Genomic DNA, 15,439 nt, shown 5'->3' on the forward strand with positions numbered 1-15,439 from the left:
ACAGCCATTGTGTCAGTTCCTACACCTGGGTTATGAAGACGTAGGAATTGTGACGCATTTAGGCTTTGCGAGATGCATCTGAGGGAAGCATTACACATTGGAATACTTGTAAGTATCACAGAGTCAGTTGTAAGTGAGATTTTCAGACAGAATGGCTACCCTGCATACATTCGAAACTGCATGACGCAGCCAGTTTTCATGCAGGTTTTTCCTGACGCAGGCATTGAACAACTGACACACTTGGCCAAATGTGTCACTTTGTAAATATGGCGCTAACAAAGCACTGGACAGCATTAAAAAAAATTACACAACAGCAGCGAAACCTCCTTGTAAATTTGCCCGTCTGTTTCCATTTCTGGGCCATAGTCTCTGCTCCAGTTCCATCAAGGTTGACCGGCCAATACTTTGGATTCAGTCATTTCTGGCAAAAAGCAAGTTTTATATGTCCTTCTCTTTTCTTGATGAGTTTTAGCTGGAACAATATCATCTAGAAGTCTGGCTAGCGTAGCATTCAATTTAATACCCAGAACTTCAGGTCCTCAGTTTTAGGATATTAAGTTTTTATATCGCTGACAGTTGAGAAGATAAAATAACCCTGGGGTCATTTTTTACAGTTCCATTTGTTGGGTAGAATATTACTAGTAAAACTGTCTGAGTCCTCCAATGAATATCCTAAATGGAACGGCTAATTTAACACTCCATAACATTTCAACTGAGTCATCAACATTGCGGTCCCAGCTGTACTGTAGAGCAGATGGTCAGATTTATGAGTGGGAATGGATTTAACCAGCGGGAGATTTACTGTTACTAACCTTTTTTAAAAGGGACAGCTGCTCAATTAGTTGGTCCAGCCTGAGATTAGATCACCTACAATAATTACAGCCTCCTTTTCCAAAATAAAACTCAAATTTTTTCTATCAATTTTGGTATGTCTGGATTGAGATGCCTGAGAGAAGTTGGTAAATTAGGATGAACAATTGTGCATTATTGTAGTATTGTAGTAGGGAAAGTAAGAATATCTCTGTCAGGGTTAAAGTGAAGTGATTCAGTGTCCATCACTAATGTTTTTTGGGCAATAAACCCCTTCATGATTGGTTGACTGATCTGACCTGAAGATGTTACAAGAATTTGGAATCAGGTAATCATTGATAAGGTGGAGGTGCTTGGAAAGCCACTTATCAGATACACAAAACAAATCCAAATTAAGTTTTCAGAAAAAGTATACTATTTGGTGGTGAACCACTGAGCATACATTGCATAGTAGAATCTTCAAGTATTCTTGCTTCTTCAGTGTGGGATAGATGAAAAGGGACTGAGAGAGGAGGCTTTGTCAAGAGTCTATTGCTAGTTTTTAGCTGATAGTAGGGACATCCACCAGTGTTGTGTCGGGTGGAAGAGAGCAAAGAACTGGGAAAGTGCACTTAGGTAATACCACTTAGATGCTTCCAAGAATCTCGTACATAAGGCATTTGAGCAGCATCTTCAGCTGGTGTATGCGGACAGATGCCAATGGGCTTACCTGTGGCACACGGCTGGTTATAAAGTAGAGTCAGGGACCAACAAAAATATCCTCAAAGTAAGATTCCAAGTTGGCCACCAGACCTAAAATTGAGAGACAGGATACATGTACTTCAATGGTTGTATTTCATAATGTCATATACAGTAAAAATTTATGTTATAATTATAGTGCAACTAACATCCCATCTTGCAATTTTCAATTATTAACTCTAATGAGGCATTAGTTTCATAGATGATTCATGTCAGACGACATTCTGGGAATGATACTGTGCCACACCACCACAAGGGATAATAGGTGATACTCTATCTTAGACCTAAAAGAGATGAGACACACCTTGAAATAAGAATAGCTAGGGTGAGGCCAGGATTAATGCAGGAATCTCCTTCAACCTAAGCATGAGTAAGACAGTTGTGGGATGTTATTGACAGGAATCTTCATAAACCAAACAATTAGTGAGGCCGTTGTGGGATGTTATTAAAAGGAATCTTTGTCAACCAAAACATGAGTGAGGCAGATATAGGATGTTATTAACAAGAATCTTCATCACCCAAAGCATGAGTGAGACAGTTTGGAGACGTTATCGACAGGAATGTTTGTCAACCAAATCATGATTGAGACAGTTGTTGGAGGTTATTGACAGGAATCTTTGTCATCCAAAGCATGAGTGAGACACGTGTGGGGTGTTATTAACAGGAATCTCTCTCACCCAATGAATGAGTGAGACAGTTGTGGGATGTTATTAGCAGGAACGTTTGTTACCCAAAGCACGAGTGAGACAGTTGTGGGATGTTCTTTATAGAGATCTTTGTCACCCAAAGCATGAGTGAGAAAGTTGTGTCATATTTTTAACAAGAATCCTTTTCACCCAGTGCATGAGTGAGACAGTTGTAAGATGTTATTAATAGGAATCTTTCTCACCCAATGCAAGAGTGAGATGGTTCTGAGATGTTATTAACGGGAATCTTCACCACCCAAAGCATAAGTGAGACAGTTGTGGGATGTTCTTAACAGGAACATTTGTCACCTAAAAAATGAGTGAAACAGTTGTAGGATGTTATTAACAGGAATATTTGTGACCCAAACCATGAGTGAGACAGTTGTTGGATGTTATTGACAGGAATTTTCATCACCCAAAGCATGAGTGAGATAATTGTGTAATGTTAGTATCAGGAAACTTTGTCACCCAAAGCATGATTGAGACAGTTGCGGGATCCCCTTAACAGGAATCGTCTTCCCCCAAAACAAGAGTGAGACAGTTGTGGGATGTTATTAACAGGAATCATCATCACGCATGCGTGAGTGAGACAGTTATGGGATGTTATTAACAGGAATCATCATCACCCAATGCTTGAGTCAGACAGTTGTGGGATGTTGTTAACAGGAATCATTATCACCCAATATGCGAGTGAGACAATTATTGGATGTTATTAGTAGGAATATTTCTCACCCAATGCATGAGTGAGACAGTTGTTGGTTGGTATTAACAGGATCCTTTCTCACCCGATGCATGAGTAAGACAGTTGAAGGATGTAATTAACATGAATCTTTCTCACCCAGTATGAGTGAAAGAATTGTTGGATGTTATTGACAGGAAACTTTGTCACCCAAAGCATGAGTGAGACAATTGTTCGATGTTATTAACAGGAAACGTTAACCAGAGCATGAGTGAGACATCTGTAAGATGTTATTAACAGGAATCTTCATCACCCAATATGAGTGAGACAGTTGTGGGATGTTATTAACAGGAATCTTTGTCACCCACAGCATAAGTGAGACAGTGGAGCCATGTTATTAACAGGAATGTTAATTACCCAATGAATGAGTGAGGCAGTTGTGAACTGCTATTAACATGAATCTTCGTCACCCAATACATGAGTGAGACAGTTGTTGGATGTTATTAACAGGAATCTTCGTCACCCAAAGCATGAGTATGACAGAGGTAGTATGTTATTAACCAGAATCTGTGTCACTCAATGCATGAGTGAGACAGTTGTGGGATGTTATTAACAGGAATCTTCATCACTCGATGCTTGAGTGAGACAGGTGTACGATTTTCTTAACAGGGATCTTTATTTTACCAAAAGCACGAGTGAGAAAGTTGTGGGTAATAGGAATCATCTAACCCAGTGCATTAGTGAGACAGTTGTAGGTTGTTTTTAACAGGAATCTTCATCACCCAAACATGAGTGAGACAGTTGTGGAATGGTATTGACAGGAATCTTTGTACTCAAAGCATGAGTGAGACAGTTGTGGTAAGTTCTTAACAGGACTCTTCATCATCCAAAGCATGAATGAGACACATGTGGGATGTTATTAATAGGAATCTTTCTCACCCAATTCATGAGTGAAACAGTTGTGAGACATTATTAACATGAATGTTTGCCACCCAAAGAATGAGTGAGACAGATGTAGGATGTTCTTAACAGGAATATTTGTCACCTAAAACATGAGTGAGACATTTGTGGGATGTTGTAAACAGGAGTCTTCATACCTAACGCATGAGTGAGACAGCTGTAGGATTTTATTAACAGGAACCTTTGTCACCCAAGACATGAGTGAGGCAGCAGCTGGATGTTATTAATGGGAAATGTTGTCACCGAAAGCATGAGTGAGACAGTTTTGGGATGTTATTAACAAGAGTGTTTCTCACCCAGTGCATACATGAGACAGTTGTAGGGTGTGATTAACAGGATTCTTTCTCATCCAATGCATGAGTGAGACAGTTTTCATATGTTATTAAAAGGCATCTTTCTCACCCAATGCTTGAGTGAGACAGTTGTGGGATGTTTTTAACAAGAATCTTTGTCACCTAATGAATGAGTGATACAGTTGTGGAATGTCACTAACAGGAATCTTTGTTTTCTAAAGCATGTGTGAGAGAGTTGTAGGATGTTATTGAGTAGAATTTTCATCCACAAAACCATTGGTGAGACAGTTGTTGGATTTTTTTGGCAGGAATCTTCATCACCCAATGCATGAGTGAGTCATTTGTGGGATGTTATTAACAGGAATCTTCATCACCCAATGCATGAGTGAGACGTTTGTGGGATGTTATTAACAGGAATCTTCGTCACCATATGCATGAGTGAGACATTTGTGGGATGTTATTAACAGGAATCTTCGTCAACGAATGCATGAGTGAGACATTTGTGGCATGTTATTAACAGGAATATTTCTCACCCAATGCATGAGTGAGACAGTTGTAGGATGTTAGTAACAGGAATCTTCATCACCCAATGCATGAGTGAGTCATTTGTGGGATGTTATTAACATGAATCTTCATCACCCAATGCATGAGTGAGACGTTTGTGGGATATTATTAACAGGAATCTTCGTCACCATATGCATGAGTGAGACATTTGTGGGATGTTATTAACAGGAATCTTCGTCAACGAATGCATGAGTGAGACATTTGTGGGATGTTCTTAACAGGAATCTTCATCACCCAATGCATGAGTGAGACGTTTGTGGGATGTTATTAACAGGAATCTTCGTCACCATATGCATGAGTGAGACATTTGTGGGATGTTCCTAACAGGAATCTTCACCACCCAAACAATATATATAAAGTCCCCTTATGGACATTTCCACACATGAGGGGATGGCTAGCTTAAACATGGTGCTATGGGACGCCTAGAAATCTCCACCTAGTTTTCCTGTTATCATATTACAAATTTATTGAATGGTAATAAAGCGTAAAAGTACATTCAATTGGAAGTGTAGACCGCAGCCCAGAGTATTACACTTTCATGCATACACTGGGCCCACTGTTTGTAATACACCAATGGTACAGAATATTTACCTGTTGCGTTGAAGCTCACAAATATTCTTGGCAGCATGACTGCAGTCAATAGCCCCAGGAGCATTTGTCCCCCATTTCTCCACCTCTGAGACGCATTTATCAGTTGATCCACCAATAATGATCTCTGTGAAGTACTCAAAGGCTGGAAGGAGGTATTGGAAGAAAGGACCAATGGACAAATGGATCAGAGTCTCTCCTTTCACACCACCTGGTCAGAAAAATGTTCATAATTTGAATTAGTGTTAATGGTATGAAAACAGTTAATAGAAACACCCTATGAGCACTCCATGCTCACCTATCTTTTAAATCATGCATTAAACCCATGCATTAATGCAGCAGCTATGCAGTTTTCAGATGAATATTAATGTACAAGGGGTGGAAAGAAAATTGAATATGAAAAGCGTAAATCACACAAAATACCAAAAAGAATTCTAAGGGAGGAGGTGCTTGAATTTGAGCATAACAGCTGGATATTGCTGAAGCTCCAGGTCAAACCATCTCAATGCCACTAACAGTAACATTTATCAGAATACCGGGGGAACCACTGAGCTGGGGGAGAAACCCCTCATCTACCTCCCTTCACCTGAAAATACACATCTCAGGTGGCACCACACACGATGAGAAGGGGCTGCTGAGAACTAGCTTTCCTCTCCATCTGACTTACCCACCCAGGTAAGCAGGCCCAGTATCCAACCAGTGAAGATGGGGAAACTACTGCCATGCCCTAGGCGCTCAGACTCATGATCAGCAGACAGATCCCTGCAGCAGCAAGATGAGCCATGCTCCATCAAATCCGTTTTCATCATATTAATTCTCCCAACACCCTGTTTAATATGGCCTCTCATGTCAAGATGGAAGTCTATGCAATAATTACTATTCTCAGAGGTAACAGCAACAAAACGACCCTCAGAAGCCTAAACAATGGCAGATGGACCTGCGGGCACACAGTCTACTCTGGGTATTTTATTTAAGACGCTGGCCAATGTAACAGTCTCTGTTAAATCTGTCAACTCTGCAGCCACACAGATGGCAACCATAGGACAGTTAGTATGTGCAGACATAGCAACCTGTAACCGTCCTCTGCCAACCAGAATGGGGTCTATTTATATGGAAACTACTAATTGACAAGAGGATTAAGAAGACTGCAGCAGACTGGGCAATGTGAGGATCTCAAGGTTCCCAGAGCAACACGAAAAGTCTGGCATGGTGACTTTCTTGCAAAACCTTCTTCCTACAAGGATGAACACCACGTTTGAAGCAGCACTGGAGTTCCAAAGAGTACACAGGGTAGGAAGTGGTCCGAACCCTCAAAACTCAAATCCACCCGGAAATCTTGTGTGCTTTCTACAGTACCAACAAGCCTATCAAAATTATCTCTGAGGCCACACAAGAGAGTCCCTGCTCATACAAGGATCAACAGATATATTTGACTACACATTTCTCCCAAGAAACAAAGCTCAAGATTAATCAAATGTTTGGCACTGAGCCCTAAATTGTACAAACTGAGACATGAGACATGGGATGTGGGATGTGAGAGCCAGCCAGAAGGCTGATAACTGTGGAGGGATGAGCTACAGAATATGAAGAACCTAATGATCTTGAACACTTCCTAAAGACTCTTCACCCTTGTAAGAGTAGTATTTGACCCCATGCCTCAGCGAGTGAGTCCTCATTAACAACATACAAGGATGATTGGGAAGAAAGATAGTGATAGGAGCATCCATCAATGAGCAGAGAAAGGTAGAAAAAAACACCTAAGAGGGCACTCAGCACCTATAGACAGGCCAGCTTCCAATTGAAGGTCTAATGAACAATCCAGTCTGGTAGTGGGAAGAAGCAGAGATTAGGCAGGGTCCTATATTGTTGGGTATGATAACATGTTAATTGTTTAAGTGGGTTTACCAGTACTTTTCCTATGTTGGACAGCTATCTTGCACAGAAAAAAGGGCGTGAGCCCGCACTCAGGAAATGTTTCACTGAATGTGGAGCTCTGATTAAATGGACAATGACTGAAAGGCTGCCTCATTGAAACCCATTGGATAGGAGGAGAGGATAAGAAGTTGAGGGAAGTATGGAACTCAGTTAAGCAATTTACGTGACACACGTTGCATGTATTTTTTCTTTGTTCAATAGAGGTGGTTGTTCACAGTCTATTGCTCTTGTCATATGAGAATTGATAATAGAATACATCAATGTGTGTGGGTATGACTTGACCTTTACATTATCAAGCTCACTGTCATTAGATTGGATAAAGTCCCCTGCTTCTTTGTGAATCTGGTCTGATTCAGGGGCAATCTTCCGGCATCCAATGCCCAGACAGATAGACCCAGCAGCAGCAGGGTTTTAAAAGATCCACATTGAGCACACTGACAGTTGCTTGGCGATGAGGTTGACCCAGGCCTTGAACAGAGGATGACCCAAGCTTTGAACAGAGGATTTATAATCAAGCCTTGCCAGCTTTCTGGTAGATTCTCGGTGGCCAGAATGGTATTGAACATTAGGGTCATAAGCTTTTCCCAGACACATGTGTTTTGTTTTAGTAGGGCTTGAAGAATACCAGTTGGCCTGGTACACAGTTGGAACGGGATTTCTCCATGACTTTGATTATTGCTGCTATATAGTATTCTAAGGGATCTACTTCCGCAAGAGTATCCTTTTCCGTGACAGGTGCAGCTGGGGTTGACTCAGTCAGAGTTGGACCACCTGAACCCCCTGAAAGGTGAGTCTTAAGGTACTCCACCCAGGTATCTTTACTTATATTCGCATTGTTTGCTGCCCGTGGGCCTTTTTTCATCTGATTTATTAGCTCCCAGAACGTTCTCAGACCATTTTGGTTTGAGGAATGTAGGAGTTTTGCCCACAAGGACTCATGTCTGCTTTTCTTAGCAGAACAAATATCCCTTCTATAGGTTCTGTGATCATCTTGTAGTTTTTTTAGTAAAGCTGAATTACGCAGAGAGAGTCACAAGTGCTGCAGAGTTCTATAAATCTGTGATCTAATAAAACTGATTTTCCTTGCTTATGGGTGATTTGTTTTCAGTCAATCTTTGCACTTTTGTATAGGCTTTTAGCCGGATATTTTGCCACTAAGCACTCTGTTAAATGTCCCCAGGCCTTGATTGGGTTTGGTTCCCTGATTGAGGCAGCTTCAGAAATCTACAGAGCGGCAACGGCCAGTTCTTGGATGTTGGTTACATTCCATTTGAGATGTTTTAGATTTTCTGTATGCACCTCCTCTATCAGAGATTTAGCCAGCCCAAGAGTGCTCAATTTTGCTCTAGCCCAAATGTTTTGAGGCTGATGGTCACTCTCTGTGTGTTGGTCAGTTTTGAAGTTAATAATTTGAATGTATATGTTGTGATTTGCCATAGTATAATCTAAGTAGGAGGCCGATTACCGATGACCTGTTCCATTTTGATGGAATATCACCAAGGAATCTGCCATTTAATGCTATCAGGCTTGCCAGGTCACAGGCTCTTATCAGAATCTTTTTTCAATTTTGTCTTGTCCTCTATGGACATGGGATGGAACACTATGGGGTGGAAGGGCATTGCAGCCATGACCCAGAGTGTCATCAAAATCCTCATTTGGGAGCAGAAATAGATCTAAATTAAAATCTCCAGTAATTAACAAATTCTACTCTGTGCATCCCCTTTTTAGCTCCAATAGATGGTCGATTAATTTATCCACCACCATGGACTTGTCTCATGGATTGACATGGATGTTAAATAATATCAGGGGATTCACCGACTAATGTGACTGGCCATCCAAGCGTGGTGCCATTAGCCATGGTTCCTGCATGTCCAATCTGTGCTGGTGTGCTGTAGTCCATACATCCTATTAGTGGTATTCTAGAAAATGCCCACATCTCTTGAACAACAATTACATCAAAGTTTTTCAGGTATTCCATCAGGGGGCATCCTTGGCTTTTTCCAGATAACCCCCTACCCCAGATTCCAGAAGCATATGCTTAGATCTCCCTGGGTTATTGTGCATATCTTGGGAGCCATCAATTTGCAAACCATTGGTTGCTCCCTTTCCAAGGCTGATGAAAGCCAGCTCCAGCCTCACACTGCATGGTCACTGTTCTTCTTTTAACTTTAGCCATTTGATGACTCGTTGCTTGAGTCGTCAGCCCAAGATACGCAAATGGGGTCCACCTGCCCACTGCACTTTTCAGTATTGAAGTTGTTGTTCTTTTTCCCTCTATTGGATCATCTTGCTGAAATAATAAGACAGGGTAATGATTTCCCTGAAAGGTTACAAGCTTTAGGCCCAGCTGTTCAACACCTCTTTTTTTTCTAATATCTTTGCTGGAAGGCATGGAGGTTAAATGTGACCATGGTAGGCTCCGAAGCTCGCTTTCATCAAGAGTGGGCAGGGATTTGATGGAAAAAATATCCTGCGACCCCACCTGAGCTAGTCCCAGGAGACCCCTGATGAGTAGCAGAATGTTTGCTCTACTGCTCTATTGAACATATCCTGGTTTCTCCTTGATTTCATCCGGGTTAGCAGGGGCTCCTGTTCTCCCTGGACTCTTCAGTGCTTCTTGGACTTGGGCTCCTTCTTCCACAGGTCTTCAGGTCCAGGAATCCATCGTTGGTGTCTTGCAGTCTCTTCTGGTTCTTGCATTATCTTCTATCATGTGTTCTTGTGTGCTCAAGGAACTTACTGTGATTTACTCCTGCTTTCCTGGGCTCTGGGTTGGGTTCCATTACTTACCTTTGGTGTTTTCTTACACTCCCAGCGCCCCTCAACATACTACACTTGCCTAGGTGGGAAACCGACTTTCGCATTCCACTATTTTAGTATATGGTTTGTGTTCCCCCTAGGCCCATTGCAACCTATTGTGATTTTTACTATTTGCAGTTTTCTAACTGTTTTTACAGCTATTCTGGATTTTAGTGTATATACTGTGTATATAACTCACCTCCTAAGGGAGTATGGTCTCTATGGTATTTTTGGCATTGTGTCACTAAAAATAAAGTACCTTTATTATTGTAACACTGAGTATTTTCTTTAACATGTGTGATTACTGTGTGACTACAGTGGTATTGCAAGAGCTTTGCATGTCTCCTAGTTAGGCCTTGGATGCTTATCCACACTACCCCTACAGAGCCTGGCTTCTAGACACTGACTACATTTCACTAATAAGGGATAACTGGACCTGGTATAAGCTGTAAGTACCTTTGGTACCCACTACAAACCAGGCCAGACTCCTGCATTCCCCACACTTTATAACTCTGCATCGCAGATTTAGAGCCATGGGGAGGTAAGTTCCATAAGAGTATATTTGTGGGATAGTGGCACAGTGCAGCACAGCACGTCACCTTGCTGCAGTGCATTGCGTCACTGGAAAAGGACAGGAATGCACAATATTGAGGGCATACGATTAATTCCTGCCTTTTTACCCTTCTCTGGCGCCCTTTTGCCAGCCTAACACCAACACAGGCACCTTTGTACCATGATGCATGGGTGCCTGTGTTATCTGAAGGATTGTTTTTGAGCAGGAAGGGGCAGCAGCGAGAGGCACATTCCTCTATCTATGTGTGCTGCATAATGCAGCACACATACAAAGAGGAAGTAACAAGGAGGAATACAAATATTTCTCCTCGTCACACCTCTTCTGGCAAGGAGTATCTTTTTTGCACATTCACTGGCTTACATGTTCTTGTAAATCTGGGAATGCATACAAAATCATGGGAGTTGATTAGGAACACTGATGCAACACACATGGAACACCTTTCTGGCACAGAGTAATGCAATGCAGCAATTTGGACTGCATTGCCTAATTCCAGATTTTTGAGTAACTGAAAGCCATGCAAAGTGGTTTTGTGTTGCTTTAAAAATCTTACTTAGAGGTTTGGTGGTGCAAACGTGATGCAACCCTCTCATAAATATGCCCTTTAGTCTGTTCCCTGTTCTGGTACACTTTCGTTCCTGCTTCGTCTGCCGGGGTTCAACCGGTTCCAGTGTTGGTTCCTAAGTTTGTCTCTTGCTGCTGAAAAAAACAACAGTTCCGCTCTTCTCCTTGTGAGGGGTTGCCCTCTCAGTCCCTCAACTCTTGTTGTGGTTGACTCCTCTGGACTTCCTGCTACAGTTATACCATCCAAGCCATTGACTTTCATTTTGATTTGGTTTCCTGTTATTTAACTTGGGGGGCATTTTTACTGCTCCCAGTATTTCCTCCAGGACTGTTGGTAACTGCAGTTTCTGAGATCAACCTCCTTGAGATCAGGATCAAACAAGAGTGGTGCATTCTTCAGTCCTTCTCTGACTTGACCACTGACCATACATGGTGTACTCTTCAGTTCTTCACTGCCTCCATCACTGACCATACACAGTGTACTCTTTTATCCTTCAATGCCTCCTCCACTGATCATACACAGTATAATATCCTTCACTTCCTCCAACACTGATCATACACAGTGTACCATCCTTCACTTCCTCCAACACTGATCATACACAGTGTACTCTTCTGTCCTTCAGTGCCTCCAACACTGATCATACACAGTGTACTCTTCTGGCCTTCCCTGCCTCCACCACTGATCATGCATAGTGTCATCTTCAGTCCTTCAATGCCTCCACCACTGATCATGCATAGTGTCATCTTCAGTCCTTCAATGCCTCAACCACTGATCATACACAATGTACTCTTCTGTCCTTCACAGCCTCCACCACTGATCACACAGGTATTAGTAGTAGATATATAGAAAGGGGACTGGGATAAGGGATAAAACAGAGGCACAAGATATTGTCAGTCTGTGAGGCTTCACACAAGGCAGCCAACATCTTGTTGAAACTGCCACTCCACCCTGAAATGCATTTAGTTCGTGAAGGTTTAGAAAGTTATATCCATCTCAGTCTACCCGTGAGCGGTAAGCTATGCCTCCTCACCAACCTCACCCACACCTACATGAGCCTCCATACGATCACAAGATACACTGTACAGAGAGAGAGGGCTACACACTATCACAAGAGCATTGTGCAGAGAGAGGGCTACAAACTATCACAAGAGCATTGTGCAGAGAGAGGGGCTTACACACTATCACAAGATGTACTATGGAGAGAGAGGGGGCTGCACAATATCACAAGATGCACTCTGCAGAGAGAGGGGGCTACACACTATCACAAGATGTGGTGTGCAGAGGGAGTGAGCCGACACACTATCACAAGATGCACTGTGCAGAGGGAGTGAGCCTACACACTATCACAAGAAGCACTGTGCAGAAAGAAGGGGCCTACACAGCATCACAAGACGCACTGTGCAGAGGGAGTGAGCCTACACACTATCACAAGATGCACTGTGCAGAGAGAAGGGCTACACACTATCACAAGATGCACTGTGCAGAGAGAGTGAGCCTACACACTATCACAAGATGCACTGTGCAGATAGAGGGGGCTACACACCATCAAAGGATGCACTGTGCAGAGGGAGGGAGCCTACACACTATCACAAGATGTACTGTGCAGAGAGAGGGGCCTACATACTATCACAAGGTGCACTGTAGAGAGAGGGCTACACACTATCACTAGATGTGCTGTGCAGAGGGAGTGAGCCGACACACTATCACAAGATGCACTGTGCAGAGGGAGTGAGCCTACACACTATCACAAGATGCACTGTGCAGAAAGAAGGGGCCTACACAGTATCACAAGACACACTGTGCAGAGGGAGTAAGCCTACACACTATCACAAGATGCACTGTGCAGAGAGAAGGGCTACACACTATCACAAGATGCACTGTGCAGAGAGGGTGAGCCTACAAACTATCACAAGATGCACTGTGCAGAGAGAAGGGCCTACACACTATCAGAAGACGCACTGTGCAGAGGGAGTGAGCCTACACACTATCACAAGACGCACTGTAGAGAGAGAGAGGGCTACACACTGTCACAAGATGCGCTGTAGAGAGAGAGGGGCCTACACACTATCACAAGATGCACTTTGCAGATAGAGGGGCCTACACACTATCACAAGATACATAGTGCAGAGGGAGGGAGCCTACACACTATCACAAGATGCACTGTGCAGAGAGAGGGGCCTACACACTATCACAAGACGCACTGTGCAGAGGGAGTGAGCCTACACACTATCACAAGATGTACTGTGCAGACAGAGGGGCCTACACACTATCACAAGATGCACTGTGCAGAGAGAGGGGGCTACATACTATCACAAGACGCACTGTGCAGAGGGAGTGAGCCTACACACTATCACAAGATGCACTGTGCAGAGAGAGGGGGCTACATACTATCACAAGACGCACTGTGCTGGGGGAATGAGCCTACACACTATCACAAGATGCACTGTGCAGAGGTCGTGAGCCTACACACTATTACAAGGTGGACTGTGCAGAGAGAGGGGCCTACACACTATCACAAGATGCACTGTGCAGAGGTCGTGAGCCTACACACTATTACAAGGTGGACTGTGCAGAGAGAGGGGCCTACACACTATCACAAGATGCACTGTGCAGAGGGATGAGCCTACACACTATCACAAGATGGACTGTGCAGAGAGAGAGGGGCCTACACACTATCATGAGATGCACTATGCAAAGGGAGCAAGCCTAGAGTCTATCACAAGATGCACTGTGCATAGAGAGGGGTCTACACACTATCACAGAACAAATTAAATCAATTATTAGAACCGGAGTTCTGAATTTTAAAATTTGTTAGTGCAAAATAACACTTAAAAAACCAAAGCTCCAACCATGGGCATCTGGTCAAGCGATACTGGATCAAAGTCACAAGGTAAGGTGGACCACGATGGATTGTAGGTTGAATACAAGGGATGGACAGGCCAAACCTTGGTTTATCTGCAGACTTAGAAGAAATTTTGAAGAAAAGTTCAGAAAAAGGCATACTTCAGCAGGGTAAGGCAGCAGGGGGTGTCCAAGGAGGAGGAAGAGAGGAGGAGGAGGAGTCATCATCATCATCAGGGAGCCGGTAAAGTCGTGGTGAAGATTTTTGCCTTTGGACTCGGTCAATTTTTTTGGAAGTGGAGAATCTCCAGGGGGGCAAAGCTGCAGGCCGCAGCTGACAAGGGCTCCACGAGGCAGGATACCTCTGCTGAGAGGTACCACTGAACAGGATTTGCTGCTGTGTAGAAGAACATAGAAGAACATAGCAGAAGCTACCATGAAGTCAGGCCAACCAGAGATGCACCTTGGGTGGATCACATATCAGATAAGTGCCAGGATTTTGAAGAAGTACCACCAAGATAATAACCAAGGATCCAGGATCTGAAAGGTACAGTTTGACGGGATAAGATTCACTCCAGCTGGGTTAAAGGGCTCAGGACCATGTTGTGTTCCAGTGGTTCCCAATGGAGGCCACCCAACTAGCCCTTGTAGTCACTTCTGGTGGTCCTAGGTTCAAGGAGATGGCCCAGTTCTCCTTCAAGCGGCACAACAGTCCATCAAGCAGAAGGGCAGGCCTGTGGTAGCAGCAGCCAGTCCTCTGGGGGGTCCAGGCAATCATTCTAGCATCTTCTACAGGTCAAGCACTATACTGAAGAGTGGTTCTGAGGGTCTAATATTTTTACATGGTTCCAGCCTTTGTGTGTGGGGGTGGGCACCCTGTCCTACCCCCATATCTGGTTCTGAAAAAATCTTCTCTTCCCAGTCAAGGCTGCTAAGTTGTCATTGGTGACTAATGACTGGGGGTCTAGTTTCTTTGTGTGTGCTGGTGGCGAGCCCTACTGAAGTATAAGTGGGGCAGGGAACCACTCTTCCCCAGCTGTCCAAGCATGATGGCCGATCCAGTGCAAACCCAATTCCCTTTGTGTCACTCTCTAGGAGGAATACACAAAGCCCAACAGAAGAGCCATTCACATTCATGTGACCAGGGCACTGGGAGAAGGCATAAGTGGTTAAGACAAGAAAAATGTCAACTTTCTAAAAAGTGACATTTCCAGAATTGTGACTTAAAATTCGATCACGTTTTCCATGTTTTAGGGAGAGATCACAAGCTCTTTAGCGCTGATCAACAGGAATAAAGTGCACAGAGTCCTAATGCCAACAAAAACGGGTTCAGAAAACCAGAGTGTGAAGGCAAAAGGTTTGGAGATGACCATACATAAAGGGGCCTAGTGCAACACAATCCCCCTCCAA

This window comes from Pleurodeles waltl, chromosome 2_2, assembly GCF_031143425.1.
Source record: "Pleurodeles waltl isolate 20211129_DDA chromosome 2_2, aPleWal1.hap1.20221129, whole genome shotgun sequence".
In the NCBI taxonomy this organism is placed as follows: Eukaryota; Metazoa; Chordata; class Amphibia; order Caudata; family Salamandridae; genus Pleurodeles; species Pleurodeles waltl.